The 15,931-nt window shown below is 38.2% G+C and overlaps 1 protein-coding gene across 1 annotated transcript in view; it reads left to right on the top strand.

The window, feature by feature from the left end:
* CHIC1 (cysteine rich hydrophobic domain 1) overlaps nucleotides 1-15,931 on the top strand; it is a 66,184-nt gene that overhangs the window by 31,278 nt on the left and 18,975 nt on the right. The gene's annotated exons all lie outside the window — the stretch shown is intronic.

The raw sequence follows: 15,931 nt of genomic DNA on the forward strand, positions 1-15,931 counted from the left end.
CCATTGATCTATGTGTCTGTTTTTGTGCCAGTACCATACTGTCTTGATGATTACCACTTTGTAATACAGCTTGAGGTCCGGAATTGTGATACCTCCATCTTTGGTTTTCTTTTTCAACATTCCTTTGGCTATTCGTGGTCTTCTCTGGTTCCATACAAAGTTTAGGATTCCAGCTCCATGAAAAAAGCTGATGGTGTTTTGTTAGGGCTTGCTTTGAATGTGCAGATTGCTCTGGTTAGCATAGACATTTTAACAATATTTGTTCTTCCAATCCATGAGCATGGAAAGTTTTTCCATTTCTTGTGTCTCCCTCAATTTCTTTCATAAGTGTTCTATAATTTTCAGAGTACAGATCCTCTACTTCTTTGGTTAGGAATACCTATTCCTAGGTGTCTTAGGGTTTTTGGTGCAATTGTAAATGGGATCAATTCCTTGATTTCTCTTTCTTCTGCCTCATTGTTTTGTCAAAGATTAGTTGACCATGGGGTTGAGGGTCCATTTCTGTTTTGATGGGGGTTGCTTTGAATGTGCGGATTGCTCTGGTTAGCATAGACATTTTAACAATATTTGTTCTTCCAATCCATGAGCATGGAAAGTTTTTCCATTTCTTGTGTCTCCCTCAGTTTCTTTCATAAGTGTTCTATAATTTTCAGAGTACAGATCCTTTACCTCTTTGGTTAGGAATACCTATTCCTAGGTATCTTATGGTTTTTGGTGCAATTGTAAATGGGATCAATTCCTTGATTTCTCTTTCTTCTACCTCATTGTTAGTATATAGAAATGCAATTGACTTCTGTGCATTGATTTTATATTCTGCGACTTTGCTGAATTCCTGTATGAGTTCTAGCAATTTTTGAGTGGAGTCTTTGGGTTTTCTACATAGAGGATCATGTTGTCTGCTAAGAGTGAGATTTTGACTTCTTTGCCGAATTGGATGCCTTTTATTCTTTTATTTTTTTGTTGTTGTTGTCTGATTGCTGAGGCTAGGACTTCTAGTACTATGTTGAACAACAGTGGTGAGAGTGGACATCCCTGTCATGTTCCTGGCCTTAGGGGAAAAGCTCTCAGTTTTTCCCCATTGAGGATATTAGCTGTGGGTCCTTCTATATAGCTTTGATGATCTTGAGGTATGTTCCTTCTACTCCTGCACTGCTAAGAGTTTTTATCAAAAAAGGATGAATATTTTGTCAAATGCCTTTTCTGCATCTGTTGAGAGGATCATATGGTTCTTGTCCTTTCTTTTATTAATGTGGTGTATCACATTGATTGATTTGCGGATGTTGAACCACCCTGGCAGCCCAGGAATAAATCCCACTTAGTCGTGGTAAATAATCCTTTTAATGTACTATTGGATCCTATTAGCTAGTATCTTGGTGAGAATTTTTGCATCCATGTTCATCAGGGATATTGGTCTGTAATTCTCCTTTTAGGTGGGGTCTTTGCCTGGTTTTGAGTTTCCATCATTTTAAATAAGTGAAATATAAATGGAGTACTGGAGTAAATATAAATGTAACTAGGCTACTTAATTCTTTTCTCAAAACCCAAACCTGTGATTTAAAGTATTTCTAAGCAGGGCGCCTGGATGGTTCAGTTAGTTAGGCATATGCCTTCGGCTCAGGTGATGGTCTCAGGGTCCTGGGATTGAGCCCCATGTTGGGCTCCCTGCTTATTGGGGAGTATGCTTTTGCCTCTGCCCCCCCCCTTCTGCTCATGCCCTCTCTCTGGCTCTGTATCTCAAATAAATGAATAGAATCTTTAAAAAAATAAAGTATTTCTAAGCTACAACTATATGGGAGAGTTTCTTCTGCTCTGGAGAAAAGCAAAAGTGAGAGTAACCTACATAGCTGGGAGGAAATCCTTAGTTTTGAACATGTTGAAATAACGTTATCATAACAAGACATTACTAGGTACATCATGGATTTAAGACTACTATCTAATCTCATCTTTAAAACTTTTAGTCTTTGGAATGTTTTTATTTCCCAGTGGAAAGATTGAAGCCACCCTGTACTGCACTGATGGTTTCATTTAAACTTTTAAAAAACAAATAATTAGCCTACTAAACTGTCTTCAGAATCATATCACCTTGTGCAGCTATAATAAATGGTATAGTTGTTTGATAAAAACCAAAAATATTCCCAAGAAATAGTCATTCATTTTCCGTCTGCATCTTTCTCCTGCCTTTCTTAATGTGTACTTCAAAAGGAAAATAATGAAACACTGCCATCTGTATGACTTTTTGAATGAAAAAGTTAAACATTTTTTTGATTCCCTTGGTAACTACCAGTAGGTCAAAGCTTGATTTTAAGTAAAGCTTAGTTTATTATTTATCAAAGCATGTACAATATTTTCAGATGGTTTTCTATAAGTTAAAAAAATTGACAGCATAAATTTCTTTCTCATGACGTCATATCTTTTAACAATTACAAATCAGTAACTCCTATCCATTCCCATTGTTTTTAAAGCCTCAGTGTGAATTAATTATGATTCAGATTTTCAATCACACAAATACAGCCAATTTTAATTACTTAACAGAATTTTTGGTTTTAATATTATCTGGGATCTATCATTTTTACTGATGACCTGTTTACTCTTTGTCTATTTGTCGATACTTTCACCACATGGCCTGAAATAGAAGCAGTTTTTTTCAATCATGTGACTTTACTATGCAAACTTCTAATAGAATATGATATTAATACTGATGCTGTGATTTCACCCTCGCCCCCATTACTTTGGTTAATTAATTTTTCACATTGAAGTTGAGGTATCAGGGCACCTGGGTGGCTCAGTCAGTGAAGTGTCTGCCTTTGGCTCAGGTCATGATCTCAGGGTCCTGGGATTAAGCCCCACATCGGGCTCTCAGCTCAGCAGCGAGTCTGCTTCTCCCTCTCCCTCTGCGATCTCTCTTGCTTTTGTTCTGTCTCAAATAAATGAATAAAATCTTTAAATAAATAATTTTTTTTAAAAAATGAAGTTGAGGTATCAGTCAGTATACAGATCTTCCTGGACTTATGATGGGATTACATCCAGATAAATCCATTGTAAATTGAAAATATCATGAGTTGGGGGGCGCCTGGGTGGCTCAGTCAGTTAAGCATCTGCCTTTGGCTCAGGTGATGATCCGAGGACCCTGGGATCAAGCCCTACGTGGGGCTCTCTGCTCAGCAGGGAGTCTGCTTCTCCCCCTTTCTCTGTCCCTCTCATGCATGCACGCATGTGTGCACTCTCTCTCTCAAATAAAATCTTTAAAAAATAAAAGAAAATAAAAAAAATTGCACAAATTGAAAATGCATTTAATACATGTAACCTACCAAACATGATAGATTAACCTAGACTACCTTAAATGTGTTCACAGCACTTACATTAGCCTATAGTTGGACAAAATCATCTAACACAAAGCATATTTTGTAATAAAGGTTGAATAGCTCATGTAATTTATTGGATACTATACTGAAAGTGAAAAACAGAATGGTTGCATGGGTACAGAATTGTTGTAAGTGTATCAGTTGTTTACCCTCATGATGTCATAGATGACTGGGAGCTGTGGTTTGTTGCCACTGTCCAGCATCACAAGAGAGTGTTATACAGCATATTACTAGCCCAGGAAAAGATCATAATCCAAAATTGGAAGTACAGTTTCTACTGAATGCATATAGCTTTCATACCTTCAAGAAGTTGAAAAAATTTTAAGTAGAACCATTAATGGTCAGGGACCATTAATAAAATAGTCTTAGATCACTAATCTCTCAAATTAAAAATGTTTATTTAGGGGCGCCTGGGGGGCTCAGTCAGTTAGGCGTCTGTCTTTGGCTTGGGTCGTGATCTCAGGGTCCTGGGTTCGAGCCCCACATTGGGCTCCCTGCTCAATGGGGAGCCTGCTTCTCCCTCTCCCTCTGCCTGCCACTCCCCCTGCTTGTGCTCTCGTTGTCTTTGTCAAATAAATAAATAAAATCTTTAAAAAAATAATAAAATCAAAAGGTTTTTTTAATACAAATTTTCAAATTGTCATCCTCTGGGCCAAATCTAGACCATTCTGTTTTTTAAACATTTGAATGAATTACCAACATTTAAAAATTGGAATATTTAAAATAAAATTTGAGATAGCCAGCCTCTCTTAAAATCTAAACACCTGGCAATATTGGACCCACATGCCTATATTTCAGCAATTGGCCCTAGCTGAGTGGTGGCTTCTGCCTTTAAATAGGACGTGAGGTCTCTGGTTCACCCCAGAACCACCCAGCATTTACATTATCTGCCTTGCTCTGTACACTTTTTATGGCCCTTGATTTTGTACATGCTATGCTATTAACACACTAGACAAAACACTAAGCACATGTTGGTAACTTTGTGTAAGATACTGCCCTTTCTGGAGCTTTAGTTTTCCTCACTGATAGAATCGGGATAATACTACTTACTTTTTTTAAGATTTTATTTATTTATTTGACAGAGAGAGAAAGCCAGAGAGCACAAGTAGGGGGAATGGCAGAGGGAGAGGGAGAGGCAGGCTCCCAGCTGAGCAGGGAGCCCCATGAGGGGCTCGATCCCAGGCCCCTGGGATCATGGCACTTAACCAACTGAGCCACCCAGGTGCCCCAGTACTACTTACTTTTAAGGTGGTGTGATGATAAGGAAATTTAAGGTGCCTCACTGCTTTTTTGTCCACATGGAGAAATTTTTAAAAATAAAATACAATAATTTAAGAACTTTTATGCCTTCACTACTGCTTTCTAATCTGTAAACTAAGTTGTATAAACTCTAATAGTTTAATTGGAAAGATGATCAGCATTCATGTAGCCCAAATCCCTTATTTTACAGGTGTGGAAACAGATCCAGAGAGATAAAGTGAGTTTCCCAGTGTTACATAGTAAATGACACATCCAGAAAAATATTTTTTTCTGTTTTGTTTGGTTTCTCTCTCTTGTAACAAATTCTCTTGACTATATCATGTTTCCTAGGTTGTATTTCCTATTGCTGGGACAAGAAACATTAGGATAAGTGGTATGATAAACAGTCCAATGAGTTTTAATTCTCTAGCAGACAAATATCTCTTAAAGGATGAAGTAGTAAATACTTCAGGCTTTGTGGGCCAGAAGTCTCTGTTGCAACTACCCAGCTCTCCGGTTTTAGTATGAAAGGAGCCACACGCAATATGCAAACGAGCGAGCATTGCTGTGTTCCAGTAAAACTTTATTTACAAAAACAGGCAGCAGGCCAGATTTTGCCTGTGAGCTGTTGTTTGCCATCCTGCTCTAGCCAACTCTAATGGGGTATCTAGCTTTATGAAAGTCATATTTGTGTTATCCACAAAATAAAATGGAAATAATGTGGTTATACTGCCCTATGTTACAAGGTTGCTATGTAAACTGATTGTAAAATGTTTCCAAGAAAAGAACTTCTTTGTAAACTGTCTGCCTTATGAACATTTTTTAGCCAGTTATACTTCATGAATATAATTTATAGCAAATTAGGTAAAAAAAAAAAAAAAGAAATACAAATTAGGGTGCCCTGAGCTCCTCCTAGTCACTCTCGGCTCTAATAGGATTCTATGGCTACATGATATATGAAATGAAGGTTTTCATTTACCCATTCTTACATTTACCACTGAAACAACTGTGATATTATAAGTCAATCTTCAGGCCTATTCATGCCACCGTTTTTAAATAAGTTTTACCCTTTTTTGCTCTAATATTTGCTAAATTGAGAGAGATGTTCAGAGGAGAGGGGCTGTTCTCTGTCTTGCAACATGAATATGATGTTGTTTTCCTTCTCTTAATGATTTCTAGTTTCATACTTTGTAGGACTTAACTCTTTTTAAATTGAGACTTGGTGAGTGGCATAACGTGTGACCTATCCTGTACACTTCAGGAGAATTTGTATTATATTGTTGTGGGACAGAGTGTTCCATATATATGTTAGGTATAGTTGGTTGACAGTGTTGACCAAGCCCTATATTTCTTTACTGATCGTCTTTATAGTTGTTCTGCTCATTATTGAAAGTGGGGTATTGAAGTCTCTATTACTGTCGAACTATCTATTTCTCTCTTCAGTTTGGTCCATTTTGCTTCACACATTTTGTAGGTGTGTGTTTAGTTATGTTTGTGTTTGTAATTATAATTTCTTTTTGATTGGTTTATGTTTTTATCAAATATGCTGGTATGGAATTAATGTTTGTTTCCCCAAAAAATTTATATGTTGAGACTCTCCCCACTAATTGAATGATATTTGGAGGTGGGTGCTATTTTGATCTTTGAAAAGGTAATTAGGTGTAGATGAGTCATGAGGGTGGGGTCCTCATGGTGGAATTAGTGCCTTTATAAGAAAAGACCAGAGCTTGCTCTTTCTCTACCATGTGAGGTCACAGCAGTAAGGCAGCTATCTGCAAGCCATGGGCCAAGGAAGCCAAGGAAGAGGGCTCTCACCTGAACTCCACAAACCATCTCATCTAAGACTTCCCATCTGTTAGAACTGTGAGAAATAGATTTCTGCTATTTAAGCAACTGAGTCTATTGTATTTTGTTGTAGCATCTTGAGCATATTAAGATATACACTGTCCATCTCTTTCTCTTGTAACATTTTTTTTACTTAAAATCTATTTGTCTCATATTATTATAGCCACCTCAGCTCTTTTTGTTGTTGTTGTTGTTACTATTTACATGGAATAGATTTTTCCATCCTCTCACTTTCAAACTATTTCTGTCTTTGAATCTGAATGGATTCTTATGTAGACAGGATGTAGACGGATTATGTTTTGTTGTTTTTTAAGTAGGCTCCATGCCTAGCATAGAGCCCAATGCAGGGCTTGAACTCATGACCCTGAGACCAAGACCTGAGCTAAAATCAAGAGTTGGACACTTAACCAACTGAGCCACCCAGGCGCCCCAGATGGATTATGTTTTTAAATTAATTCTGCAAATCTCTGCCTTTGAATTGAGAGTTCAGTCTACTTACGTTTAAAGTAATTAATGGTAACATATTAGTTTGCTAGCACTACCTTAATAAAGTACCCCAGACTAGGTGGTTTAGACAACGAATTTATTTTCTCACACTTCTGGAGACTATAAGTCTGAGATCAGGGTGTTGGGAGAGTTCATTTTTTTTCTCTGAAGTTTCTCTCCTTTACTTGTAGATGGCCATTTTCTCTCTGAGTCTTTACCTGGTCTTCCCTCTAAACATGTCTGTATCCTTATCAGAAGTGATCAGTCATATTGGATTACAGCTCACCCTAATTATCTCATTTTAACTTAATTACCTCTTAAAAAACCCAATATCCAAATATGGTCACATTCTGAGGTACTGGCAGTTGTGACTTCAATATAATGAATTGGGGGAAAGTAATTCAGTCTGTGACAGGTAAGGAAGGACTTCTGCCATTTTGCTATTTGTTTTCCATATGTCATATATTTTTTAACTCAGTTACTCCATTGCTTCCTTATTTTACATTTAACTGATTTTTGTAATGTACCATGTACCTTCTCATGTCCTTTTTTTGAGTATATTTCTTAGTTATTTTCTTAGTTGTTTCTTGGGGATTGTAATTAACATCTTAAACTTATAACACTAGTTTGAATTAATATCACCTTAGCATTGATAATACACAAACTCTACTGTACATATCCATACTTCCCCTTATATGTTATCACAAATTATATCTTATATACTTATGTCATTAGCATAGATTTATAATTATTATTTTATGCATTTTTTAAAATCACATAGGAAGAAAAGAGGAGTTCCAAAACAAAAACAGAACAATATTGTCTTTTACATTTATTTATTGAGTTACTTTTACTGGCATTATGTCCTCATATGGCTTGAGTTATTGTCTAATGTTCTTTTATTTCAGCCTGAAGGACTCTCTTTAACATTTCTTACAGATAATTCTCATAGGAATGAACTCCCTCAGTGCTTATTTATGTGAGAATGTCTTAATTTCTCCTTTTTTTGAAGATTTTATTTATTTGACAGAGAGAGAGAGACAGCGAGAGAGGGAACACAAGCAGGGGGAGTGGGGGAGGGAGAAGCAGGCTTCCCACAGAGCAGGGGTCCCAATGTGGGGCTCAATCCCAGGACCCTGGGATCATGACCTGAGCCGAAGGCAGATGCTTAGCTTAACGACTGAGCCACCCAGGCACCCCTCCCTTTTTTTTTTTTTTTTGAAGGATAGTTTTGTGAAACCTAGAATTCTTGGATGACAGTTTTTCTTTTAGCACTTGAAATACGCCATTCCACTGCTTCTGAACCTCATGGTTTCTGATGTGAAAACAACGGTTAATCTTAGTGAGGATCCCTTGAATATAACAAGTCACTCCTCTTTTGCTGCTTTCAATATTTCTCTCCTTGTTTTTGGCTTTCAGGTTTGATTATAGTTTCTCTCAGAATGTATCTCTTTGAGTTTATCCTAGTCGGAATTCTTTGAGCTTCTTAGAATTTTACTTTTTCTTTCTTTTAAAAAGATATTTATTTATTTATTTATTTATTTATTTATTTGAGAGAGAGGCAGAGAGAGCATGAGCAGGAGGAGGGGCAGAGGAAGAGGGAGAAGCAGACTCTAAGCTGAGCCCAGAGCCCAACACGGGGCTCAATCCCAGGACCCTGAGATCATGACCTGAGCCAGAAGTCAGATGCTTAACCTACTGAACCACCCAGGTGCCCCAGAATTTTCCTTTTTCTGTATGTGGACTCATTAATATCTGGTGTCCCTTGATTTCAGCCTGAAGAATTTCCCATAGTATTTCTTGTACAGTAGGTCTGCAGGCAACAGATGCTGTCAGTTTTTATCTATGAATGTCCTCATTTCATCTCTACTTTTTAATGTATAAAATTAATTAACATACTATTTTTGAGCAATTTTAGGTTTATGGGAAAAAAATGAGAAAAGGTCCAGAGTTCCCGTATACCCTCCTCACCCAACTCCCAAATTCCCCTATTATTAACATCTTATACTATTGAAGTACAGGTGTTAAAACTATTGAGACCAATACTGACACATTATTAACTAAAGTCCTTGATTTACATTAGAGTTCACTCTGTGTTGTACATTCTATGGATTTTGACAAATGTATAATGACATGTATCCATCATTACAGTATCATGGAATAATAATTTCACTGCTTGAAAAATCCACCATGCTACACCTATTCATCCTCCCTCCCACCACAAAATCCCAAGCAATCACTGAACTTTTTTTTTAATTTTATTTTATTATGTTGTGTTAGTCACCATACAATACATCATTAGTTTTTGGTGTAGAGTTCCATGATTCATTGTTTGCATATAGCACCCAGTGCTCCATGCAATATGATCCCTCCTTAATACCCATCACCAGGCTAACCCATCCCCCCCCCCCCTCCCCTCTAGAACCCTCAGTTTGTTTCTCAGAGTCCATAGTCTCTCATGGTTCATCTCTCCCTCCGATTCCCCCCCTTCATTGTTCCGTTCCTTCTCCTAATGTCCTCGATGCTATTCCTTATGTTCCACAAATAAGTGAAACCATATGATAATTGACGTTCTCTGCTTGACTTATTTCCCTTAGCATAATCCCCAGTCCCATCCATGTTGATGTAAAACTTGGGTGTTCATCCCTTCTGATGGCTGAGTCATATTCCATTGTATATATGGACCACATCTTCTTTATCCATTCATCTGTTGAAGGGCATCTCAGCTCTTTCCAGAGTTTGGCTATTGCGGACATTGCTGCTATGAACATTGGGGTGCATATGGCCCTTCTTTTCACTATATCTGTGTCTTTAGGGTAAATACCTAGTAGTGCAATTGCTGGGTCATAGGGTAGCTCTATTTTTAATTTTTTGAGGCACCTCCACACTTCCAAAGTGGCTGTACCAACTTGCATTCCCACCAACAGTGTAAGAGGGTTCCCCTTTCTCCACAACCTCTCCAACATTTGTTGTTTCTTGCCTTGTCAATTTTTGCCATTCTAACTGTTGTAAGGTGGTATCTCAGTGAGGTTTTGATTTGAATTTCCCTGATGGCTAATGATGATGAACCTTTTTTCATGTGTCTGTTAGCCATTTGTATGTCTTCTTTGGAGAAGTGTCTATTCATGTCTTCTGCCCATTTTTTTTAATTTTTTATTGTTATGTTAATCACCATATATTACATCATTTGTTTTGGTGTAGTGTTCCATGATTCATTGTTTGTTCATAACACCCAGTGCTCCATGCAGAATGTGCCCTCCCCAATACCCATCACCAGGCTAACCCATCCCCCAACCCTCCTCCCCTCTAGAAACCTCAGTTTGTTTTTCAGAGTCCATCATCTCTCCTGGTTCGTCTCCCCCTCTGACTTACTCCCCTTCATTCTTCCTCTCCTGCTATCTTCTTCTTTTTCTTTTTTCTTAAAATATGTTGCGTTATTTGTTTCAGAAGTACAGATCTGTGATTCAACAGTCTTAAACAATTCACAGCGCTCACCGTAGCACATACCCTCCCCATGTCTATCACCCAGCCACCCCATCCCTCCCACCCCCGACCACTCCAGCAACCCTCAGTTTGTTCCTGAGATTAAGAATTCCTCATATCAGTGAGGTCATATGATAGATACATGTCTTTCTCTGATTGACTTATTTCACTAAGCATAACACCCTCCAGTTCTATCCACGTCGTTGCAAATGGCAAGATCTCATTCCTTTTGATGGCTGCATAATATTCCATTGTGTATATATACCACATCTTCTTTATCCATTCATCTGTCGATGGACATCTTGGCTCTTTCCACAGTTTGGCTATTGTGGACATTGCTGCTATAAACATTGGGGTGCACGTACCCCTTCGGGTCCCTACATTTGTATCTTCGGGGTAAATACCCAGTAGTGCAATTGCTGGATCGAATGGTAGCTCTAATTTCAACTGTTTGAGGAACCTCCATACTGTTTTCCAGAGGGGTTGCACCAGCTTGCATTCCCACCAACAGTGGAGGAGGGTTCCCCTTTCTCCACATCCCCGCCAACATCTGTCGTTCTCTGACTTGTTAATTTTAGCCATTCTGACGGGTGTGAGGTGGTATCTCACTGAGGTTTTGATTTGGATTTCCCTGATGCCGAGCGATGTTGAGCACTTTTTCATGTGTCTGTTGGCCATTTGGATGTCTTCTTTGGAAAAATGTCTGTTCATGTCTTCTGCCCATTTCTTGATTGGATTATTTGTTCTTTGGGTGTTGAGTTTGATAAGTTCTTTATAGATTTTGGATTCTAGCCCTTTATCTGATATGCCATTTGCAAATATTTTCTCCCATTCTGTCGGTTGTCTTTTGGTTTTGTGGACTGTTTATTTTGCTGTGCAAAAGCTTTTTATCTTGATGAAATCCCAATAGTTCATTTTTGCCCTGGCTTCCCGTGCCTTTGGTGATGTTTCTAGGAAGAAGTTGCTGCGGCTGAGGTCGAAGAGGTTGCTACCTGTGTTCTCCTTTAGGATTTTGATGGACTCCTGTCTCACATTTAGGTCTTTCAACCATTTGGAGTCTATTTTTGTGTGTGGTGTAAGGAAATGGTCCAGTTTCATTCTTCTGCATGTGGCTGTCCAATTTTCCCAACACCATTTGTTGAAGAGACTGTCTTTTTTCCATTGGACATTCTTTCCTGCTTTGTCAAAGATAAGTTGACTCTTTGCAGATGATATGATACTTTATGTGGAAAACCCAAAAGACTCCACCCCAAAACTGCTAGAACTCATACAGGAATTCAGTAGTGGCAGGCTATAAAATCAATGCACAGAAATCAGTGGCATTCCTATACACCAACAACAAGACAGAAGAGAGACAAATCAAGGAGTCGATCCCATTCACAATTGCACCCAAAACCATAAGATACCTAGGAATAAATTTAACCAAAGAGGCAAAGGATCTGTACTCAGAAAACTATAAAATACTCAGGAAAGAAATTGAAGAAGACACAAAGAAATGGAAAAACGTTCCATGCTCATGGATTGGGAGAACCAACATTGTGAAGATGTCAATGCTACCTAGAGCAATCTACACATTCAATGCAATCCCCATCAAAATACCATCCACTTTTTTCAAAGAAATGGAACAAATAATCCTAAACTTTGTATGGAACCAGAAGAGACCCCGAATAGCCAGAGGAATATTGAAAAAGAAAAGCAAAGCTGGCGGCATCCCAATTCCGGACTTCCAGCTCTATTACAAAGCTGTCATCGTCAAGACAGTATGGTACTGGCACAAAAACAGACACATAGATCAATGGAACAGAATCGAGAGCCCAGAAATGGACCCTCAACTCTATGGTCAACTTCTGCCCATTTTTTGACTTGATTATTTGTTTTTGAGAATCACTGAACTTTTAACTGTCTCCATAGTTTTGCCTTTTCCAGAATGTCATATAGTTTAAAATCATATAAGATGTAGTCTTTTCAGATTGGCTTCTTTCACTTGCCGTATGCATTTAAAGTTTCTCCATGTCTTTTTGTGGCTTGATAGGTCCTTTTTTTGCTGAATAATATTCTTTTTTAAAGACTTATTTGTTTGAGAGACAGAAGAAGACACGAGTGGGGGGAGGAGCAGAGGGGGAGAGAGAATCCTCAAGCAGACTCCCCACTGAGCGTGGGGCCCAACACAGGGCTCAATCCCAGGACCCTGAGATCATGACCTGAGCCAAAATCAAGAGTTGGCCACTTAACCAACTGAGCCACCCAGGTGCCCCTACTGAATAATACTCTGTTGTTTGGATGTACTACAGTTTGTTTACCCATCCACCTAGTGAAGGATGTCTTCTTTGCATTCAAGGTTTGGCAATTATAAATTAGGCTGCTACAAACATTCTATGTACAGGTTTTTTGTCAGCAAACTTCAAGTAATTTGGGTAAAAAAACAAGGAGTGTAATTTCTGGATCATATGGTAAGATTATGCTTAGTTTTGTAAGAAACTGCCAAGTCCTCTTCCAAAGTGTCTATACTATTTTACATTCCCACTAGCAATGCATAAGACTTTCTGTAGCAGGGCACCTGGGTGGCTCAGTCAGTTAAGCGTCTGCCTTTGGCTCAGGTCATGATCCTGGAATCTCCAGATGGAGCCCCACATTGGGCTCAGCAGGGAGTCTGATTCTCCCTCTGCCCTTCACCCTGTTTGTGCACTCTCTCTCTCACTCTTGCTCTCTGTCTCTCAAATAAATAAATAAAATCTTAAAAAAGGGGGGGCACCTGGGTGGCTCAGTCGTTGGGTGTCTGCCTTCGGCTCGGGTCATGATCCCAGGGTCCTGGGATCGAGCCCCGCATCAGGCTCTCTGCTCTGCGGGAAGCCTGCTTCTCCCTCTCCCGCTCCCCCTACTTGTGTTCCCTCTCTAGCTGTGTTTCTCTCTGTCAAATAAATAAATAAAACCTTTAAAAAAAAAAAAGACTTTCTGTTGCTCCTTGTCCTTGTCAACGTTTGGTGTTAACAGTATTTTGGATTTTGACCATTCTAAAAAGTGTGTAGTGGTATCTCACTTTTTTATTTTTAATTTGCAATTCCCTGAAGTTATATGATATTGAGCATCTTTCTGTGTACTGATTTGTCATCTATATATCTTCTTTGAGATTTTTCTTTTCAGACATATGCCCATATCTTAATTGGGATTCTATTTCATTATTGTGAAGTTTTAAACACTATTTATTTATTTTGGATACCAGTTCTTTATCAGGTATTTGTTTTCAAAATATTTTCTTCCAGTCGGTGTCCTGTCTTTTCATTCTCTTAACAACATCTTTTGCAGAGTAGATGTTTTTAATTTTGATGAAGTCCTGCTTAATCAGTTTTTTCTTTTATTCCTTGTGCTTTGGGTTGTAGCTAAGAATTCACTGCCAAACCGAAGGTCACTTATTGTGGTATATACATTGTTATATTTGTTTGCTAATGTCTTATTCCAGGATTTTTGCATCAATGTTCATGAGAAATACTGATCTGCAGTTTTCCTTTCATATAATATCTTTGTCTAGTTTTGGCACTAGGGTAGTATTGGCCTTATAAAATGAGTTAAGAAGTATTCCCTCTGCTTCTGTTTCATGGAAGAGATTATAAAGAATTGGTATAATTTCTTCTTTAAATGTTTGGTAGAATTCACCCATGAACCCACCTGGCCATGGGAGTTTCCATTTGGAAAGGTTATTAATTATTGATTCAGTTTCTTTAATAAATATAGGCCTATTCAAATTGTCTATTTCTCCTTGTGTGAGTTTTAGTAGATTGTATCTTTCAAGTAATTGGTCCATTTCATCTTGCTTATCAAATTCATGGGCATGGAGTTGTTAATAATATTCCTTTATTAGCCTTTTAATATTCATGGCATCATTAATGATAACGCATTTCATTTCTGATATTAGTAACTTTTGTCTTTTTTTTTCTTAGTTAACCTGGCTAGAAATTTACTATTTTTATTGATCTTTCAAAGAACCAGTTTTTAATTTTGTTGATTTTCCCTTTTGAAGTCCTATTATCAATTTCATTGATTTCTGCTCTAATTTGTATTACCTCTTTCTTTTTACTTTGGATTTAACTTGTTCTTTTTCCAAAGTGCAAGCTTACATGATTGATTTTAGGTCTCCTTTTTTACTGCATGCATTCAATGCTGCGAATTTCCCTCTAAGCACTGCTTTCACTGCATCCCACAAATTTTGATTAGTTGTGTTTTCATTTGTATTTAGTTTTAAATATTTTTAAGTTTCTCCTGAGATTCCTTCTTGACCTATGTATTATTTATAAATGTGCTGTTTAGCCACTCTGGAAAACAGTATGGAGGTTCCTCAAGAAGTTAAAAATAGAACTACCCTACAACCCAGCAATTGCACTACTAGGTATTTACCCCAAAGATACAAATGTAATGATCCAAAGGGGCACATGCACCCCAATATTTATTATAACAGCAATGTCCACAATAGCCGAACTGTGGAGGGAACCCAGATGTCCATCGACAGATGGGTAAAGAAGATGTGAGATACACACACACACACACACACACACACACACACACACACACACACACAATGGAATATTACTCAGCCATCAAAAAGGTTGCAATCTCACCATTTACATCTGTGTGGATAGAACTGGAGGGTATTATGCTGAGCGAAATAAGTCAATCAGAGAAAAACAATTATCATATGGTTTCACTCATATGTGGAATATAAGAAATAGCACACAGGATCATAGGGGAAGGGAGGGAAAACTGGGAAGTAATCAGAGAGGGAGACAAACCATGAGAGATTCTTAACTATAGGAAACAAACTGAGGGTTGCTGGAGGGGAGGTGGGTGGGAGGATGGGGTAACTGGGTGATGGGCATTAAGGATGGCATGTGTTGTGATAAGCACTGGGTGTTACATGCAACTGATGTACTGAACTCTGTATTGGAAACTAATGATGTTGGCTAATTGAATTTAAATTTAAAAAAAAAGGAAGTGTGCTTTTTAGGGACACCTGGGTGGCTCAGTCAGTTAAGCATCTGACTCTTGATTTCAGCTCAGGTCATGATCTTGGGGTTGTGATCAAGAGATCACAGATCTCAGAGATCAGAGATCAAGCCCTGCATCGGGCTCCGTGCTTGGGTATGGAGCCTGGGTGGGATTCTCTCTCCCCCTTTGCCCCTTCCCCCCCGAAAAATGTGCCATTTAATCTCTTAAGTGTTTGGGAATTTTCCAGCTACCTTTCTGTTGTTGATTTCTAGTTTAATTCCACTATCTGAAAGTATGCATTGTATGATTTCTGTTTTTTGAAATATGTTGTGTTTTAGGACCCAGAATGTGGTCTATCTTGGTGAACATTCCATATGAGCCCGAGAATAATATGTAGTTTGCTATTGTTTGATAAAGTAATCTGTAGATGTCAATTATATCCAGCTCATCAATGGTGCTATTGAGTTTAGTTATATCTTTACTGACTTTCTGATTGCTTGATCTATTCATTACTGATAAAGGGCTGTTGTAGTCTCCAA

This window comes from Callorhinus ursinus, unplaced genomic scaffold, assembly GCF_003265705.2.
Source record: "Callorhinus ursinus isolate GAN/ISIS: 27379988/994484 unplaced genomic scaffold, GSC_fseal_2.0 scaffold40, whole genome shotgun sequence".
Classification (NCBI taxonomy): domain Eukaryota; kingdom Metazoa; phylum Chordata; class Mammalia; order Carnivora; family Otariidae; genus Callorhinus; species Callorhinus ursinus.